The sequence below is a fragment of the Aquarana catesbeiana genome, linkage group LG07 (genome assembly GCF_042186555.1).
Source record: "Aquarana catesbeiana isolate 2022-GZ linkage group LG07, ASM4218655v1, whole genome shotgun sequence".
NCBI classification, from domain to species: Eukaryota; Metazoa; Chordata; class Amphibia; order Anura; family Ranidae; genus Aquarana; species Aquarana catesbeiana.
The window spans coordinates 333,143,118-333,164,892 of NC_133330.1; the positions used below are offsets into that span (position 1 = coordinate 333,143,118).

Below are 21,775 nucleotides of genomic sequence, written 5' to 3' on the forward strand. Positions count from 1 at the left end.
GGGCCACACAGTATACACACACACACACACATACAGTACACACACACAGACACACAATATACACACACAGAATACACATATACACACTGTAAAGGTACTGGAGAGGCGAGGCAGCTATAATCTTGTGATTTTTTTAAAAAATCACAGGTTTTTACATACTGTCCCTGGTTTTATTGAGGCTGGCAACCCTGATGGGGCCCCGTAGTGGCATGGGGCCCTCGGGCAGTGCCCGAGTGCCCGAATGGTCAGTCTGCCCCTGTCTTAGACCAATTGAAATACTAGGGGCACCCTCTTAGGCACCACTCCGCAGGCTCTTAAGCCAATAGCGTTCCAGCTGGTTAACAGCACAGGATCTGTGTGTTGCAAGAGTACTAACCACCGAGCCACTCCACTGATGGGTCTACAGTATATATATTTTATAGATGTTAGATTCCAACCTTCAATAACCAAAAATGCAAAGGGGTATTATTAAAAGCAATGCGTGGTCAGTCAGGGTAGCCAACAGAAGCAGCTTTTACTGATCTATAAATTATAATCCGGTTGATATAAAAATAAATAAAACTCTCCTGTTTTCCCAAAACTCATTTTCTGCAATGTCAGAGCCTGAACCTGCCCCCGTTGAGAAATAAAAACCGGTGAAATAAAATTGTTGTTAAAATTTCATCATAAAAACGAAGTTACGGAGAGTCAAGTAAGCAATGAGCTTATGGAAATTGCGGTCGGAGTGTAGGTGGTTTTATGGATCGGTGTTCCAGAAAACTGACAGTTTATTGCAGTGACACATTCTGTCTGCTTCTCATTGTCGTGTCATATTGAATTAGACTCGATTCTACCCGGACCCAGCCTGCAGCGTGACGCGCTTAGATCGAGAGACTGACACAAGAGCGCTGGAAAGTCATACGTTTTAACTGTTGGAGCCGTTTTCATCCAGATCTTGAGGTGGATGAGAATGATGAATTCCTGGCAACTTGTGACTCCGTGGCGGTTGGGGGACTACGAAGCCCAACATGCCTTGAGGGTCACGCTGTTTACAAAGCAGATGATTTTATGATTTTAAAGCACAGAAATACAACAGGAGTGTCAAGCCAAAGGGGTAGAGCCCAAAATAAAATAGCCTACATATTACAGGAGCCAACAGCCCCCTTCATCAGGGTTCAGTGAACTTTAACATAGATCGACTTGGTAAAATTGGATGATCAGATGGATCTGTAGTTTGCTGGCAAACAACAAGAACAAACGTGCAGAATATATCAGATGGCAAATTTCCCAATTTCCACTCACTGGGGAACACCCACTTTGGATTTTGGTCAGCTGCTTGCTACGTTGTATTTACACACCACTGCTCCACTAACGGGATTTCTTATTTAAAACAATGTGTATAATTCATTTAGTGAATCTGCATGTATATTCATTGTGTGCGAATGGTTACATTTATTTGCTAATTCCCTCTTGCTTTAGAGAAAATAGCCTAAAGAACATTTATTTTTGCCCAAATCATAAAAAAAGTAATGTACATGCAGATTCACTAGGCAAAGACTATGCATTTTTTTTTTAAATAGACCCCCATGTAACCTCCATGTCTTCCCATTAGGGAAGAGCAAAATTAAAAGTTTTCATTTGCCTAAAAAGGTTTTTTTTTTTGTTTTGCTGTTGATCTGGTTTCCCTCAACTGGTGGCTAACTGGCTTTTAGTAGAATGGTTAGACTATAAACTCCTCTGGGGCGGAGACTGGTGAAAAAGATTTTCTCTTCCCATTGCTCTGGTTTTCCTTCACTGGTGGTTAACTGGCTTCTGGTAGAGCAGTCAGACTGGTTAGACTGTGAGCTCCTCTGGGATGGTGTCAGAAATCATGAATCAGACTGAGACAGAAGTACAGTTAAATCTCACTTGTTTAATAAAAAAAAAGGGAACCAGACTAAACATAGTCAAAACATAGCCGGAGTTTAGGAACCGGAATGGATAGTCAGACAAGCCAAAACATCAGGGAGTCAGAGAACAGCGTAGTAGAACAGCAAGCAGGATCTGGAGCCAGAAGGAATGTCAGCCAAGCAAGTCTTTAACAGGAACACAGGAGAGCATCTCTAGAGATGTGACCAAGGCAAAGGCAGAGATCTTCTGGGCTGGATGGCTAAAGTAGGCAGCACTGCCGAGCAGGATATCACCAACAGGTGAGTCACTGTGGAGAGATAAGAGTTGGCAGTTAGCCGACAGCTGAGCGGCTGGCTCAGAGAAGGAAGGGCTGAGCCCAGCCCTGACAGATGGAGACTGATGTAAAAGGCTTTGAATTCCCATTGCTCTGGTTTTTCTCCACTGGTGGTTAACTGGATTCTGGTAGAGTGGTTAGACAGATTAGACTGTGAGCTTCTCTGGGGTGGAAAGTGATGCAAAAGGCTTTGTCTTCTTGTTGCTCTGTTTTTCTTCCACTGGTGGTTAACTGGCTTCTGGTAGAGTGCTTAGACTGTGAGCCCCTTTGGGGTAGAGGCTGATGTAAATGGCTTTGTCTTCCTGTTGCTCTGGTTTTACTCCACTGGTGGTTTACTAGCTTCTAATAGAGTGGTTAGACTGTGAGCTCCTCTGGGGTGGAGACAGGTTTACGGCTTTGTTTTCCCATTGCTCTGGTTTTACTCCACTAGTGGTTGACTGGCTTCTAGTAGAGTGGTTAGACTGTGAGGCGAGCTCCTCTGGGGAGAAGGCTGATGTAAATGGCGTTGTCTTCCTGTTGCTCTGGTTTTCCTCCACTGGTGGTTTACTAGCTTCTGGTAGAGTGGTTAGACTGTGAGCTCCTCTGGGGTGAAGACAGGTTTATGGCTTTGTTTTGCCATTGCTCTGGTTTTACTCCACCAGTGGTTTACTGGCTTCTGGTAGAGTGGTTAGACTGTGAGGCGAGCTCCTCTGGGGAGAAGGCTGATGTAAATGGCGTTGTCTTCCTGTTGCTCTGGTTTTCCTCCACTGCTGGTTAACTGGCTTCTAGTAGAGTGCTTAGACTGTGAGCTCCTTTGGGGCAAAGGCTGATGTAAATGGATTTGTCTTCCTGTTGCTCTGGTTTTCCTCCACTGGTGGTTTACTAGCTTCTGGTAGAGTGGTTAGACTGTGAACTCCTCTGGGGTGGAGACAGGTTTATGGCTTTGTTTTGCCATTGCTCTGGTTTTACTCCACCAGTGGTTTACTGGCTTCTGGTAGAGTGGTTAGACTGTGAGGCGAGCTCCTCTGGGGAGAAGGCTGATGTAAATGGCTTTGTCTTCCTGTTGCTCTGGTTTTCCTCCACTGCTGGTTAACTGGCTTCTAGTAGAGTGCTTAGACTGTGAGCTCCTTTGGGGCAAAGGCTGATGTAAATGGATTTGTCTTCCTGCTGCTCTGGTTTTCCTCCACGGGTGGTTTACTAGCTTCTAGTATGGTGACCAGACTGTGAGCTCCCGTAGGGTAGACATTGTATCAAAGTCTTTTTTCTTCCCATTACTCTGGTTTTCCTCCACTGGTGGTTAAATGGCCTCTGTTAAAGTGGTTAGACTGTGAGCTCCTCTGGGGTGGAGACTAATGCAAAAAAGTCTCTCATTCTGCAGAGCCCTTAGATCAGGGATCTTCAAACTATGACCCTCCAGCTGTTGGAGGGTCTACACGTCCCACAAGGCATTGTAAAACTTTGGGAATTGTAGTTCCTGAACAACTGGAGGACCATAGTTTGGAGACCCCTGCCTTAGACCATAAAGGCACCATATATATATATAAAATAAATGAAATCAATTACATTCACTTTTCCTCTCCACATTTTTTTGCCATTTTCAGCTTTTTGTTTGGAGGAAAACCTTTTGATTGACGCTGTGTTAGATTTTTTTTCCTCACGGAGCTGACAGACACCAGATATCCAATAACACAACATTGCTTAGCAGTATCAACACATCAGCAGCGCGATAAGAAGATTCCCCTTGTCCCTTAATTCTGAAAGAGCCAATAGTATTGATCCATTCCAAGTGTCAGAACACAACGCGGCTTGTGTCCTGGAGACAGGAGATGTCATTCGGCTCCTACTGAGGGACGAAGACTTCACATTACAAAACACGGCAACTGCATGAGCCGCAATGATTTTAGCACTTAGAATTTTATCGCACTTACCTGCATCTGTTCCGTAGATATTGCAATGGACATATACGTGCATTTACTGCAAACGATTGCTAACTGGGAATGGCTGTTTTTATTATCGTTGTTGCTAGATGTGCTGAATCCATTAACCTCTTGCCAAACATAAAACCCCTGTTGCGTGGTATGTCTGTAACATGGCCTCAAGCTCTGGGCAGACTACTGGAAAAAGCAGTGGGCCAATTTATAAGAACACGGGGGGGGGGGATTCTAAGCAATACCATCAACAAAACAAGGATTGCAAAAAAGATGTTTTTTTTTATTTTGTTTTTTTTTTTGTTTTGTTTTTTTAAAGATTTTGTTTATTTTTTTTTTTAATTGTAGCTGACTGCAGAGTGAAATACAGAATGGCTTGTGTCATATTTTTTCATATGAATTATGTCAATGGTTTAACAAACAGATGATCTGTAGACGCACGGGAAAATAATAATGATACATAATACCATACAGACTGAGCGTTCTACATAGGCCTCGTTATATATTATATATGATCCAGACAACAGACCGTTCTCCGTATACACTGAGGAGCAATAAGGTTTTTTTCTGTGTGCAAACCGAACGCTGCCAGATCCTTTAAATCACAACCAAATGAATGGAATCGCTGGTGGGAGATGGGAGTTCGGATTCTCCCACATTACATATGCTGCAGGTCTGTTCTCAGGAGCCAATCAGCCTGAAAACACACAAAACACCACCTATAAAATGCATGTGTGGTTATCTGTGTGTATGTATATATATATATATATATATATATATATATATATATATATATATATATATATATATATATATATATAGATAGATAGATAGATAGATAGATAGATAGATAGATAGATAGATAGATAGATAGATAGATAGATAGATAGAGATAGATCTATATATCTATCTATAGATATAGATATGGATATATATCTATATATATAGAAATATATCTCTATATAACTATATATATATATATATATATATATATATATATATATATATATATATATATATAGTGGGGACGGAAAGTATTCAGACCCCCTTAAATTTTTCACTCTTTGTTATATTGCAGCCATTTGCTAAAATCATTTAAGTTCATTTTTTCCCTCATTAATGTACACACAGCCCCCCATATTGTACACACAGCCCCCCATATTGTACACACAGCCCCCCATATTGTACACACAGCACCCCATATTGACAGAAAAACACAGAATTGTTGACATTTTTGCAGATTTATTAAAAAAGAAAAACTGAAATATCACATGGTCCTAAGTATTCAGACCCTTTGCTGTGACACTCATATATTTAACTCAGGTGCTGTCCATTTCTTCTGATCATCCTTGAGATGGTTCTACACCTTCATTTGAGTCCAGCTGTGTTTGATTATACTGATTGGACTTGATTAGGAAAGCCACACACCTGTCTATATAAGACCTTACAGCTCACAGTGCATGTCAGAGCAAATGAGAATCATGAGGTCAAAGGAACTGCCTGAACAGCTCAGAGACAGAATTGTGGCAAGGCACAGATCTGGCCAAGGTTACAAAACATTTCTGCTGCACTTAAGGTTCCTAAGAGCACAGTGGCCTCCATAATCTTTAAATGGAAGACATTTGGGACGACCAGAACCCTTCCTAGAGCTGGCCGTCTGGCCAAACTGAGCTATCGGGGGAGAAGAGCCTTGGTGAGAGAGGTAAAGAAGAACCCAAAGATCACTGTGGCTGAGCTCCAGAGATGCAGTCGGGAGATGGGAGAAGGTTGTAGAAAGTCAACCATCACTGCAGCCCTCCACCAGTCGGGGCTTTATGGCAGAGTGGCCAACGGAAGCCTCTCCTCAGTGCAAGACACATGAAAGCCGCATGGAGCTTGCTAAAAAACACCTGAAGGACTCCAAGATGGTGAGAAGTAAGATTCTCTGGTCTGATGAACTTTTTGGCCTTAATTCTAAGCGGTATGTGTGGAGAAAACCAGGCACTGCTCATCACCTGTCCAATACAGTCCCAACAGTGAAGCATGGTGGTGGCAGCATCATGCTGTGGGGGTGTTTTTCAGCTGCAGGGACAGGACGACTGGTTGCAATCGAGGGAAAGATGAATGCGGCCAAGTACAGGGATATCCTGGACGAAAACCTTCTCCAGAGTGCTCAGGACCTCAGACTGGGCCGAAGGTTTACCTTCCAACAAGACAATGACCCTAAGCACACAGCTAAAATAACGAAGGAGTGGCTTCACAACAACTCCGTGACTGTTCTTGAATGGCCCAGCCAGAGCCCTGACTTAAACCCAATTGAGCATCTCTGGAGAGACCTAAAAATGGCCGTCCACCAACGTTTACCATCCAACCTGACAGAACTGGAGAGGATCTGCAAGGAGGAATGGCAGAGGATCCCCAAATCCAGGTGTGAAAAACTTGTTGCATCTTTCCCAAAAAGACTCATCAAAAGGGGCTTCTACTAAATACTGAGCAAAGGGTCTGAATACTTAGGACCATGTGATATTTCAGTTTTTCTTTTTTAATAAATCTGCAAAAATGTCAACAATTCTGTGTTTTTCTGTCAATATGGGGTGCTGTGTGTACATTAATGAGGAAAAAAATGAACTTAAATGATTTTAGCAAATGGCTGCAATATAACAGAGTGAAAATTTTAAGGGGGTCTGAATACTTTCCGTCCCCACTGTATCTCTCTCTCTCTCTATATAGATAGATATATAAAGATATATCTATCTATATATCTATATATCTATCTATACACACTACATTACCAAAAGTATTGGGACGCCTGCCTTTACACTCACATGAACTTTAATGACATCCCAGTCTTAGTCTGTAGGGTTCAATATTGAGTTGGCCCACCCTTTGCAGCTATAACAGCTTCAACTCTTCTGGGAAGGTTGTCCACAAGGTTTAGGAGTGTGTCTATGGGAATGTTTGACCATTCTTCCAGAAGCGCATTTGTGAGGTCAGGCACTGATGTCGGATGAGAAGGCCTGGTTCGCAGTCTCCTCTCTAATTCATCCCGAAGGTGTTCTATCAGGTTGAGGTCAGGACTCTGTGCAGGCCAGTCAAGTCCCTCCACCCCAAACTCGCTCATCCATGCCTTTATGGACTTTGCTTATTTCTTTCTTTTTTTTGTTATATTAGTAATGGCGGTGATCAGTTGCCTTATAGCAGATAATCAGACACTAACTGACACTTTGTGGGAACCAGTGACACTAACCCACTGGCTGGGAAGGGGTTAAACATCTAGGGCGATTAAAGGATTAAAGTGATTGTAAGACTTCGTTTTTGTTTTGTTTTTTGTAAATAACAAACATATCATACTCACCTCCACTGTGCAGCTCGTTTTGCACAGAGTGGCCCCGATCTTCGACTTCAGGGGTTCCCCCGGCGGCTCCTCCCCGCATCTATAACCCCCTAGGAGAAGCGCTCTCCCGGGGGGTCAACTTGCGGGTGTGCTCCCGAGTCCAGCATTTGCATCCATAGACGCCGAATGTAGAACTTGCCCCCCCCCCATGCAGCATAAAAATTGCAGCTGCCACTATTTTATTCTCCAGGGTCTCTGCTTCCAGAAAATATATAATTGTTTGGGGGGTTTAAAGTGATTTCTAGCAAAGAAAATGCAGATTTTTAACATTTGTGTGAAAAATTCAAAAATTGCTCTGGAAGAAAAGCGGTTTAAATATTGCCTACTGTAATATAAAACTGGAAGAAAGTTTCTCTGTTTGGTCAGCGATTGTAAAAAAAAATATAAAAAAAAAACTTAGCAACTTTATTTTCATTTGTTGATAATTGTCTTGTCATTACAGGTGATGTCCCTTTTTGAATACTCACCACAAGCTGTTTTTTGCAAAGAATAAGGTAGGGTATTTATTGATTGATTGATTGATTTATTTATGTATTTATTGATTTATTTATTTATTTATCTATTTATTGATGTATTTATTTTCCTTTTCATTTCACACAATTGATGAAGAATATTCCTTTTATTGGGCGTTGCCTTTCAGCAGAATGTTTTATGTCCGGGCTTATGGATATGGTTGTCATTACCTTCAATATAAAGGAAGATCTCAGTGTTGTACGAAGATAATTACAATATAGGACTCACTTTTTTGATTTTTGGGCTCACACTAACTTTTGAAAATCTTGTTTTGGCAGCTTTTATTTCAAGTGGTTGTAAACCCTTCCATATACACAGAGATGAAACAAACCCTCCTACATAAGTTGCACCTGTTTATCTGCAGCCCTCTCTCCTCTACAGCCTCCTAAAGCAAACATTTTTACACGGTCTTTCTGAGCTCTTCCAGATAGGGGGGGGGGTGACATCACACACTGCACAGCATAGAGCAGGGAGGTGAGTGTAATCTGAGACCTGAGCGGAGGGATATAGGGCGCACGCCTCTTCCTTCCTCAGACCATATGGAAACATGCACAGCTGAGGGTGTTAATCACAGTCTGTGTGTTGGAGCTCCCCATCCCCCATCCGCTCTGCTCCTTTGGCATAGACCGGGAGTCTCCAAACTTTGGCCTGTGGGCCACATTCCGCCCTCTACAGGATTATCTCCGGGTCAGTGGAGCATCTTCAGCAGAATGTGCAGCAGACTGAGGAATCAGGTCAGCAAAGGCTGCCTATGGTCTCTGCTTCAACCTCCACCCAGACTCTGATGGGGACCCTGATGTAGGGGGACTCTGATGGGGAGCCTGATGTAGGGGGACTCTGATGGGGACACTGATGTAGGGGTGTCTGATGGGGACACTGATGTACGGGGACTCTGGTGGGGACCCTGATGTAAGGGGTGATTCAGATGTAAGGGGAAATTCAGATGGGGACTCTGATGTAAGGGGGGACTGAAATGGGGATCGCGATGTGAGGGTAGACTTTAATGAGGACCCTAATGTAAGAGGGCTCCAATGGGGACCTTAACATAAAGAGGGACTCTAATGGGTACCTTGATGTAAGGAGGGACTCTAATGGGGACCTTGGCATAAGGGGGAACGCCAATGGGGGCTTTAATGTAAGGGGGAATCTAATAGGGATTCTAATTTAAGGGGGACCCTGATGTAGAGGGACTCTGATGAAGACCCTGATATAACAAGTGTTTCAGATGTAAGGAGGATACTCAGATGGAGACCCTGATGTAAGGGGGGACTCTAATGGGGACCCTGATGTAAGGGGGGACTCTAATGGGGACCCTGATGTAAGGGGGGGCTCCAATGAGGACCTTGATGTAAAGAGGAGAATTGAATAGGATTGTAATTTAAAGGGGAGTCTGATGGGGATCCTAAAGTAAAGAGGACCCTGACGTACAAGAGACTCTAGTGGGGACCTTGGCATAAGGGGGAGCTCCAATGGGGACCTTGATGTAAGGGGGGAATATAATACGGATTCTAATTTATTGGGAACTCTGATGTAAGAAGTGATTCAGATGTAAGAAGAAACTCAGATGGGGAACTGATAGGGATTCTGAAGTAAAGGGGACCCAGATGTAAAAGATGTAAGGGGGAGGGGGGCTCCAATGAGGACCTTGATGTAAAGGGGTTGGGGGGGAGAATTCTAATAGGGATTGTAATTTAAAGGGGACTGTGATGGGGATTTTGTAGCAAAGGGGACCCTGATGTAAGGGGGGCTCCAATGGGGACCTTGATGTAAGGGGGGAATCTAATGGGGATTATAATTTAATGGGGACACTGATGGGGATTATGATGTAAAGGGGACCCTGATGTAAGGGGGATCCAATGGGGACCTTACTGTAAGGGAGGAAACTAATAGGGATTGTAATTTAAGGGGGACACTGATGGGGATTTGGAAATAAAGGGGACCCTGATGTAAAAGAGAATGAGAGAATCTAATAGGGGCCGTGATGTAAGGGGGGGGGGGTTGCTTCAATGGGGAACTTGATGTAAGGGGGGAATCTAATAGGGACTGTAACTTAAAAGGGACTCTGATGGGGATTCTGAAGTAAAGGGGACCCTGATGTAAGGGAGGCAGCACTGGGGACTTTAATGTAAGGGGGAATCTAATACGGATTGGAATTTAAAGGGGACCCTGATGGGGATTATGATGTAAAGGGGACCCTTATGTAAGGGGGGGGCTCCAATGGGGACCTTCATGTAAGGGGGGAAACTATTAGGGATTGTAATGTAAAGGGGACACTGATGGGGATTTGGAAGTAAAGGGGACCCTGATGTAAAAGAGAATGAGAGAATCTAATGTGGACCGTGATGTAAAGGGGGGGGTTTGCTTCAATGGGGAACTTGATGTAAGGGGGAATCTAATAGGGACTGTAACTTAAAGGGAATTCTGATGTAAAGGGGACCCTGATGTAAGGGGGGATCAAATGGGGACCTTAATATAAGGGGGAAATCTAATAGGGATTGTAATTTTAAAGGGGACTCTAATGGGGATTTGGAAGTAAAGGGGACCCTGATGTAAAACAGAATCTAATAGGGACCCTGATGTAAGGGGGGCTCCAATGGGGACCTTGATGTAAGGGGAGAATCTATAGGAATTTGTAATTTAAAGGGGTCCTTGATGTAAGGTTGGCTCTGATGGGGATGTTATACATCATGGCCCTTCTTCTGAAATTGTTTGGAGACCCCTGGTATAGACTATCAAAACTGACTTATACAGATAGCAGAGGAACGAGGGAGCAGACAGAAATCGCCCTCGGTGCTTTGGATTCAGGCACATTCACCCTAGAGAAGGATGTGCTTTGTTCATTTTACATTTCGGAGGTTTACAACACCTTTCAGATTATTTTGACTCTTTCTCCGGTGAAAGTTTTGGAATAGTCTCAACGCGCTCCGCCAAAATAACGGCGATGACTGTCGCGGCCTCTGCGAAGTTGGAAGTTTTTCCTACTTTTATAGCCGTACCAATGCAGATAAAACATTTCGCATTGTCTGTCAAGCGCAGCGGCTCGGCGACAGAATAGAAATGGATTTGCTGACAGCGATGTTCGCAGCTGTTTAAACGGATGTAATCTTCCCAAAACAGCACATTGTTTATGAGGCCCGTGGGTTCAATCTTCCGCCTGACTGGAGAGGGTGCTATTAACCGACATGTTTGCGTTTAAGGACCTACGCGAGATTTACATAAGTCTTCCAATGCGATGAGCCGTGCTGAAGTCGTCTCATATTAAGACTAATAATTTTCTTGTTTTTTTTTTTTTCTTTTCTTTGTGCGTAATTGCCGTAAGATCACGAACGAATGAACGAACGTGAAATGCCAGGTATAATTGGCGATAAGGCCTGTGCCAGCCTGCCAACATAAGCGTAAATCACTTGAACGGCTCGGAGCGGAGATGGGGAAACGACCGGCCTGATATTTGAGAGGATGTTCAGCGATCGCTGATTATAGGAGGAGAAGTCGCTGATTGCGCTGGGATACGTTTTATGGATACATTTCAGATCGAGCGTTTTATTGTTTCTGCTGAACAATGGAACTCGTTGCCGGTTACTAAAACTGATTTGTGTTTTTATCTGCAATAAAAATTAAGCTGATCTACAGGTGGATATAAAAATGAATGTATTACAGTCGGGGCTTTTTTTTTTTCTTTTTAGAGAATACGCCCAGGTACTACCCAACCCCCCCCCCCACAGAGTCGCTGTTGTCTCTGCCCCCCCCCCCCTACCCACCTCCCTGTACCACCCCTTGTAAAGAATACAGAACCAAGGATCATTTTATGGTGCTAAGCCATTTATATGGAGTTTGTTAATGATGACATGAAAGGCAATACAATAAATCCCCTGCCCCCTCAGCAACCATAGATCCCCCAGCAACAACAGATCCTCCCCAGCAACAATAGATCCTCCCCAGCAACAATAGACCCACCTAGTAACAATATACCTCATCAGCAACAATAGCCCCACCCAGCAACAATATAACCTTCTGGCAACAATAGACTCCCCCCCCAGCAACAATAGACCCACCCAGCAACAATACATCTCCCCAGCAACAATTGACCACCCCAGCAACAATAGACCCACCCAGCAACAATACATCTCCCCAGCAACAATTGACCACCCCAGCAACAATAGACCCACCCAGCAACAATACATCTCCCCAGCAACAATTGACCACCCCAGCAACAATAGAACCTTCTGGCAACAATAGACCCCCCGCCAGCAACAATTGACCTGCACAGCAACAATAGAGCACCCCAACAGCAATAGAACCCCCCTAGCAACAAAGGATTCTCCCCAGCAACAATAGATCGTCCCCAGCAACAACACGCTGTGGCGCTGTGATTGGACGCCAGGCGGCGGGCCGGCGGGGGGGCACACTGGCAGAATTTGATATGGCACAGTGGCTGCGTTTGATGGGGCACAGTGGGAGCAATTGATGGGCACAGTGGCTGCATTTAATGGCACAGTGGCGGCAATTGATGGCTCAGTGGCTGCGTTTGATGGCACAGTGGCGGCAATTGATGGCTCAGTGGCTGCGTTTGATGGCACAGTGGCGGCAATTGATGGGCACAGTGGCGGCAATTGATGGTACAGTGGCGGCAATTGATGACACAGTGGCGGCAATTGATGGGCACAGTGGCTGCAATTGATGGTACAGTGGCTGCATTTGATGGCACAGTGGCGGCAATTGATGAACACAGTGGCTGCGATTGATGGTACAGTGGCTGCGTTTGATGGCACAGTGGCAGCAATTGATGGGCACAATGGCGGCAACTGATGGGGTTTTTTTTCAGAATTTTTTAGTTTGTTTGCGCCCCCCCCAAAAAAATTTTGAGCACCAGCCGCCACTGCCATAGACTGCAATGCAAGACCCTCAAAGGTTGCATGAAAGTCACACCAGAATGTAAAGCAAGTTGCACCCATCCAAAGTTGCATCAAAATTGCACTCCAAAGTGGCTGGACTCTGGGGAGACTTAGGGAGCCCTGGATCGTCGTAAAAACACAAAGTTCTTCTACTCCTTCCCCAGACTATCTGAAACAAAAGAAAAAAGTTTTCACCTTGAGATGCACTTTAAAAAAATAAATAAAAAATGGTCAGTTTAAAAAGACAATAAAAACAATGTGGCGATACGTTACAGTAACTAAGCAACAGCCAAAGCGATGTAACTTTCACCTGTGATTGCTCAAAGCAGAAAACGGAATTACAAAGTATCCACTAAATTTAAGACAATTATTCCAGATGCAATATAAAGCGCCCATATTTGTCTCCAAGGCCGGGTTAATGTGTCACAAGTCTATAAAAAGGGGGAATTATCATTGTGATATGATCTGTGCAAATTGTCATCTCTAGCAGTAAAGAATCGAGTTAGATAAAATGAAGCCTTTGCTGTTTAATCAGTCATCGTGAAGCGTTTACTTAATGGCGCAACTGCAGCCGAGGATTCAAGGTAGAATGGACATAAAATAACCGGCGAGGGCACGAAAAATGTATCGTCTATCGGAGGAGTCATTAATGCAGCAAATTGTCACGCTCTCCATTGCCACGGACTCAGTCACTGAGATGAAATGGATCAAGGCTAATCATGTTAATACACACGGCGCAGAGACTGGTATCAAACACAAGCAGCTTGCACTATATAATGGGTTAGCTTTAGTTTCAGAATCCTAATATTTCTCATCTGCTGGAATATTAAAGTGGAACTAAAGTTACAAATATAACCCTATATACAAATATTACCTATACCCTATATACAAATATAACCCTATACCCTATATACAAATATTACCCTATATAAAAATATAACCCTATATACAAATATTACCCTATACCCAATATACAGTAACCCTATACTCTATATACAAATATAACCCTATATCTATATACAAATATAACTCTATACACTATATATAAATGTAACCCTATACCCCAAATACAAATATTACCCAATATACAAATATTACCCTATAGCCTATATATAGATATAACCATATATACAAATATAACCTATACCCTTTATACAAATATAACTCTATACCACATATACAAATATTACCTATACCCTATATAAAAATATAACCCAATACCCTATATACAAATATAATCCTATACCCTATACACAAATATAACCCTATATACAAATATTACCCTATACCCTTTATACAAATATTACCCTATAAACAAATATAACCTATGTCCTATATACAAATATAACCGTATACCCCAAATACAAATATTACCCTATATACAAGTATAACCCTATATACAAATATAACCCTATGCAAAAATATACCCTATTTACAAATATAACCCTATACCCCATTCACTAGAGACCGGTGACATCACTCAGAATCCAGCCTATCCACTCACTAGAGACCAGTGACATCACTGAGAATGCAGCCTATCCATTCACTAGAGACCGGTGACATCACTGAGAATGCAGCCTATCCATTCACTAGAGACCGGTGACATCACTGAGAATGCAGCCTATCCATTCACTAGAGACCGGTGACATCACTGAGAATGCAGCCTATTCATTCACTGGAGAGCGATGACATCACTGAGAATGCAGCCTATCCATTCACTAGAGACCGGTGACATCACTGAGAATGCAGCCTATCCATTCACTAGAGACCAGTGACATCACTGGGAATGCAGCCTATCCATTCACTAGAGACCGGTGACATCACTGAGAATGCAGCCTATACATTCACTGGAGAGCGATGACATCACTGAGAATGCTGCCTATCCATTCACTAGAGACCAGTGACATCACTGAGAATGCAGCCTATCCATTCACTAGAGACCGGTGACATCACTGAGAATGCAGCCTATCCATTCACTAGAGACCGGTGACATCACTGAGAATGCAGCCTATCCATTCACTAGAGAGCAGTGACATCACTGAGAATGTAGCCTATCCATTCACTAGAGACTGGTGACATCACTGGGAATGCAGCCTATCCATTCACTAGAGACCGGTGACATCACTGAGAATGCAGCCTATCCATTCACTAGAGACTGGTGACATCACTGGGAATGCAGCCTATCCATTCACTATAGACTGGTGACATCACTGAGAATGCAGCCTATCTATTCACTGGAGACCGGTGACATCACTGAGAATGCAGCCTATCCATTCACTAGAGACGGTGACATCACTGAGAATGCAGCCTATCCATTCACTGGAGACATCACATAATACAATCCCTGACTTTTTAGGAATGCATCTTTATTTTTAGTGCATATATTACTATGTCTCCTCTTTTTCCGTAGGCTTTTTGTGATTCTGCCTCACCAACCTCTCCCAGTTTGAGCTCCAATTCATTTAGACGTTAGAATAATTCCATTAGCTCTAATAACCTATGAAAAGCTTTTTGTTTTAAAGCGCATACCAAGCATAAAGTACATTTGTTAGCGGCAAATCTCTCTGGCAGGATCGCTTAATAAAATCTCCCCATCCAGACTGGTATTTCGGAGTAATATATCTTCCAGTAACGCACTTAGTAATACATTCTTGCTGCATAGCCGAGACGTTTTAACAAGGTTAAGTGGAATGCTTTCTGTACGGGATTTCATGAAATGTAATTATACAGCATTTGCTGCGGTATAATAGTATCTTTGACACATTCTGCATGTTATATGGACACAGAGAACTCTGCTTTCTAAAGTGAGAAGTTTTTACCAAAATCTGAAAGGATGGGAAATTGTAAAACGGAATAAAAAATGAATGAAAAATGCAAACTGAAATGAGAAATATATATGCTTCTTTTTCTGCAAAAGATATGGACATCTTCTCTCTTTTATTCAGTGAAATTACCCAATTTATGATGAGGAATGTAAAAACAGCGAGTCCCTGACTCTGCGGGGAGAATTAAAGTGTATATGTAGCCAATATTTTAAGAAGAAAAAAAAATGTAATACCCAACATAGTCCAAAAAGTCCATGCTCTGGGACAGAGTGAGATTGTAAGTCCCTGGTGCCCAACTTGCAGCCCGGGGGGCCACATGCGGCCCTTTGGCACTTTTTGTGTGAGCCTCGGGGCTCCTGCAGATACTGTTCTGTGCTTTTTTTATTGACATTTTATGGTGATTTTTAGGAATCTCATGTAATGTGTCTCCAGTCTATGGCTGTCCCCCGAAGAATGTCTCCAGTCTCCAACGACTCCTATAGTATGTTCACCGTCTCTGACCGTCTCCTGCAGCATGTCCACGTGTCTTTGAATATCTCTTGCACTGTGTCTGCAATCTCTGATCATCCCCTGTATCATGTCTGTAGTCTCAGACCAACTTCTATATTATATCTACAGTCTCTGACCATCTCCTATATTGTATCCACAGTCTCTGACCATCTCTTGAACCATCTTGTGTATTATATCCACAGTCTCTGACCATTTTGATTACCATGTCTGCAGTCTCTGACCATCTCTTTTATTATATCCATAGTCTGACTTTACCTTGTATCAAGTCTACAGTCTCTAACCATCCATCTGTTCTATCATGTCCACAATCTCTGACCATCTCCTGTATCATATCTGCAGTCTCAAACCATCCCCTGTATTATGTCTGCAGTCTCTGACCATCTCTTGTATTATATCCATAGTTTGACTATCCCTTGTATCAAGTCTACAGTCTCTGACCATCTCTTGTATCATGTCCACAATCTCTGACCATCTCCTGTACTATGTCTGCAGTCTCTGACCATCTCCTGTATTATGTCTGCAGTCTCTGACCATCTCTGGTATTATGTCTGAAGTCTCTGATCTTCTCTTCTATTATGTCCACAGTCTCTGACCACATCTTGTACCATATACACAACCCCTGACCATCTCCTGTATCATGTCACAGTCTCTGACCATCTCCTGTATCATGTCTGCAGTCTCTGACCATCTCTCCTTATTAACTGATGATATCATTGGTTGTTAGGATGCCACTGGATAGAAAGTCATAGTGGTGCACAATGAAAACCCGTGGCTTTGTGTAACTAAAAGGCTTCATCCATCTGCTGGCTTGTATACAATTGTATGATCAATTTCTAGGCATTTTGCCAAGGCACCCCTGAAGGAACCTCAAGGCACCCTGGTTGAAAAAGGCTGCTCTGGGCTGTCTGGGGAGACAAAGGGTTGAGCTGGGCTCTGGCACTTAGATTGGGGGGGGTGTCCCCTATGTGCTGCCTGCCTGGAGGGGGTAGAACCCAACTGGCCTTACAAGAGCGGGAACGGTCTACGTGAGCATCACCATGGTGGTGATCTTCACTAATACTTCGAAAAGAAGGCTGATTAGTGGCAGAGATGAGTTGCAGGTCATTTCAAGGTCTAATATACCATATAAAAATACATTTACACCTATTTCTTTAGCTTATCAAGCATGAAGCATCAATCAGCCTCCCCTAGATGACAGAAGGCACAAAAGAGTAAGAGGCCTGTAAATAATAACGATTGGCACTTCACAGGCGGTTCATATAAAAAGCCACCTTTACTGCAGCGGACATAAAATGACAGACGCTTGCGCTTTTCAAGTAATGACTTTAATGATAAAAGTTGTGTTGAAAAGCAAAAAAAGTTGCACTAAAGAGGAAATCAAGTGAGAGCCAACGGGGGCAATGTAAGAAATTCTAGGAGTTCTAGCCAATCGTTTTAGCCAATCACATCACCTGGCTGTGAATACAGGCATGATAATATTAACTTCCCCTCCTGTGAAAGTTTTGTATCCAGGAGCTTATGATTTGAATCCATTAGATACCTTTTGCTACATTGTCCAGGCCCTGATGGGAGGGGGAATTTTACCCTGAAACACATTGGATGCACTTTGTGTCTGTTGTACTTGTGATATTAATAAAAGAGTTTTGGACTCTTGAGACAATCATCTAGTGCAGTAGTCTCCAAACTGCAGCCCTTTGCTGCCCTTTATCTGGCCCTTGGGGCACTGTTCCTCTCACTCATACGAGACACTATTCCTCCCACTGACACTAATGATGGGGCACTATTCCTCCCACTGACACCAATGATGGGGCACTATTCCTCCCACTGACACCAATGATGGGGCACTATTCCTCCCACTGACACCAATGATGGGGCACTATTCCTCCCACTGACACCAATGATGAGGCACGATTCCTTCCACTGATACCAATGATGGGGCACTATGTCTTCCACTGACACTAACAATTTGGCATTATTCCTCCCACTGACACCAACAATAGGGTACTATTCCTTCCACTGACACCAATGATTGGACATTATTCCTCACACTGACACAAATGATGGGACACTATTCCTCCCACTGACATCAATGATGGGGCACTATTCCTCCCACTGAGACCAATGATTGGGCATTATTCCTCCCACTGACACCAGTGATTGGGCACTATTTCTCCCACTGACACCAACGATGGGGTACAATTCCTCCCACTGACACCAATGATGGGGCACTATTCCTCCAACTAATACCGATGAAGGGGTACTATTGATCTTTTATTGAAAAGAATTAAGCAACCAATTTTATACAAAAGTAAAAAACAAAACCATAGTACAAAACTTCAACAGAAATTATATTTACAATATATACATAATCCATTACCAACACATTTTTAGAAAACTATTTACATAAAGCAGCAGAGAGGGCCTAAGAGGCACAACCCATCACCTATGTACGCAGCCATTTATCAAACATGAATCATAAATTAAAAACTCTAGGGTGATAAGAGACAGACAGCCACACCCGGGAAAGAGACTCCTGGCAGTCAGGGAGGCTTGAAACCCCTCCACGCCTTTAACCAAGCCCCCTGACTCCGCTTGTCTCTCTCAAGCACCCGAATCTTCTCCACCTCATGCAAAATGTCATACACCACCAGCTGAACAGGAAGGATTTTATGCCGAATGCTGACCTGACACCGCGCGTTCCAAGTGAAATAACGGACTACTAGGCTAACTAGAAAAAGGGTATCTAATCAAAAAACACCACCAGTATTGAATGCTCCGTACACCCACTCAGCATAACCCAGCCTGGAGAGGAAAGGAACACCGAAGGCCCGTCCCACCTGTTTGTACACCTCTATGTTAAAAGGGAAACGAAGCAAAAAATGGTCCATAGTCTCCTCCTCACCTGCACACTCCTTCCAAGGACAGCTACGATCCATCCCACTGCAGTATTTCAAATTGCCCAGAACATAGAGTCTCTCATGGAAGCACAGCCAGGCCAGATCCCTAAATTTAAGGGGGACTCTATCTAAATTAATCAGTCTTAACCCTGCCCTCAAAACTGGGCCTGGGCAATCCCTTAAGACCAGTGGGTCATGAAAGACTTTACTCAAGACTCGACACATAAGGACTTTCCTCTGAACCGATCTGAGATCTTCAGCCGGCAATCGTCACTGCCGCAGTAACTTCAGGCAACGTAGGCTGGTAGCTGACCACGATGACCCCATCACTTGGCCACCTTCTTCCCAAAGTCGTAGAAAAGGCCTAAACCAAGATTTAAATATGCCTACCCATCCAGGAGTTTCCACTGCAAGCATATTACCAATGTTAAACAGCAAAAAGAAAAGAACTGGGTTGACCATACCTAAGCCACCCTCCCTCCTGAATAGATAGGTGACATTCCTCTTGATGGGGTTCAGTCTGTTCCCCCATAACATCTGTAAGAACACACTACTGACCCTAGCATAGAGAGACATTGGCAAGATGCAGACAAAGCTGACATACAAGAAGATCAAAATCAGGTAAGTCTTAATCAGATCAACCCTTTCCCTCAGAAATAACTTCCATCTCTTCCAGCTGACCACCTTTAGTATTGGCAAGTTCCAGTCTGCCTTCCCAGTTTTTGAGGCCATAATCGCCAGGTCCAAATTCAATGCCTAGTATCTTAATTTTTTCCTGGGGCACTGGAAAGGTGTCCGGGAGATCAAACCCCTCACCTTCCTTTCCCATTCAGAAAACTTCACTCTTTTCCTGATTGATCTTGGAGCTTGGATGCTTCAGAGTAACGTGATGTCAGAGAGACCACCTCCTCTACTTCATCCATCCCAGTGAAAATCATCGACACATTGTCCGCATAGGCAACAACTCTCAATGGCGGCTCACCCGGGAGACCCACTGGTACCCCACACAACATGCTGCTCTCTAGCCTCCTGATGAAGGGGTCGATTGCAAACACATAGAGCAGGGGACTCAGGGGACAACCTTGACACACCCCGGAGCCAACCTCAAAGGACTGCCCAACCCAACCATTAACAAGAGGAAAGCTTTCCCTTATACAAGACTTTCAACCAATCGACAAAACCACCCGGCAGACCGTACTTACTAAGGAGCAATCACAGGTACTCATGGTTAACACGATCAAAAGCCTTTGCCTGATCCAATGTCAGCAAATACTTTCCCCAACCTGCAGCCCTGCACTGCTCCAAGGCCTCCCGGACAGCTAAAACCGCTGTGAGGGTGCACCTACCCTGGACCGAACAGTGCTGATGGCGAGAAAGCAAAGAATTTGCTACTGATGATAGGTCTCAGAAAAATATCTTTGCCAGCACCTTTCTATCGACATTGAGAAGGCTGATTGGGCGCCAATTCTCAATCATCGAAGGATCTTTACCTTTTGAAAGAAGAATCACAGCCAAGTCCCGCATGGAAGGGGAAAGCACCCCCTAAGCAAGGCAACTGTTAAAAACCTTTACCAAATGTGGGGCCAGAATAGACTTAAAGGGATTGTTTCTTTTTCACAATCAAAAATTTTTACACTTTAAAAGCCTTTATCTGTACCTGATTTGTAATCTCGTTATTCCTAATTTCCCGGCGGTATTGGCCATTCTCATGGCGGGATGTGTTCCCGGTGAGGTGCGGATGGAGCTCGCACTCCGGATACCTCTGCAGTCAAAGCCGAAAAAGCCTTTTTATTTCTTCTTATTTTTTTTGGAAAAGGGAACAATTTTGTCGTGCCGAAGAAATATGAATTTGTTCAAGAGCGTTGTCAGCAATTCATCTAAATTCCTCTTTGTTTCTCAGGCTCCTGTGGGACATAATATATAGTGAGTTTGCACAAAATCCGTAATATAGCTGCCAAAACACATTCCCGATGCTATTTGTAGGCTTCAGAGCTCCACAGGTGGATGGTGCATTATCAGAGGAAGCCGATTCCTCCCTTTTAGCTAGAGTTGCCTTAATAAGGAGCCATATCCTCAAACTATTATCGCCACGCGTTCGCCCCCTTTGTCAATCCTTTATAAAAACTGTGAGCTTTGTTTTGCCTAGTAGCTACAGGAATTACTAAAGCAATGGAATAAACCCAACTCTGCTTTCCTTTAAAGTTTTAGGTAGAGTTGGAAGTGGTGAGAGCCTCTGTCTTAGAATCCAGAATTGAAACACCACACTGTTATATTCAAGTTTATTCCTATTAGAGATGAGCCAATTTGCCCTGCATTCCATATTATTTGGGGGATCTTTGTAGAGATCTGTATGTGTCTTTTTTTTTAATAGAAGCCTGTAAGAGAATATAAATTGTAACTAAAAAATAACCAATCGAGTGGCAGGGATTTTTAGGGCAACAAAAGAGCCATCACAACTTGGTAAAAATCGATATAAAACTTTATTGTTACAAAGTTAAAACAGGCCAAAAATTGTTTGCGTGTCTCTTATCTGAAATATGAACACAGATCCATGAAAAAACTGTGTGACATAAACAATAAATTCTAAATAACCCCAGATCAAGGAGGCGTGCATTATTTTTACATCAAATTATACTATGCCCACATGCCCGATGT

General features: G+C 43.3%; 1 protein-coding gene across 8 annotated transcripts in view; it reads left to right on the forward strand.

Annotated features, from left to right (window-relative positions):
- The window catches only part of DAB1 (DAB adaptor protein 1), a 946,282-nt gene that overhangs the window by 286,415 nt on the left and 638,092 nt on the right, over nt 1-21,775 (forward strand). For all 8 annotated transcript variants that reach the window (XM_073593874.1, XM_073593871.1, XM_073593875.1 and 5 more), the window contains exon 2: nt 7,926-7,977. The gene's annotated coding sequence lies outside the window, so the exon portion shown is untranslated. The remainder of the gene's footprint in view (nt 1-7,925; nt 7,978-21,775) is intronic.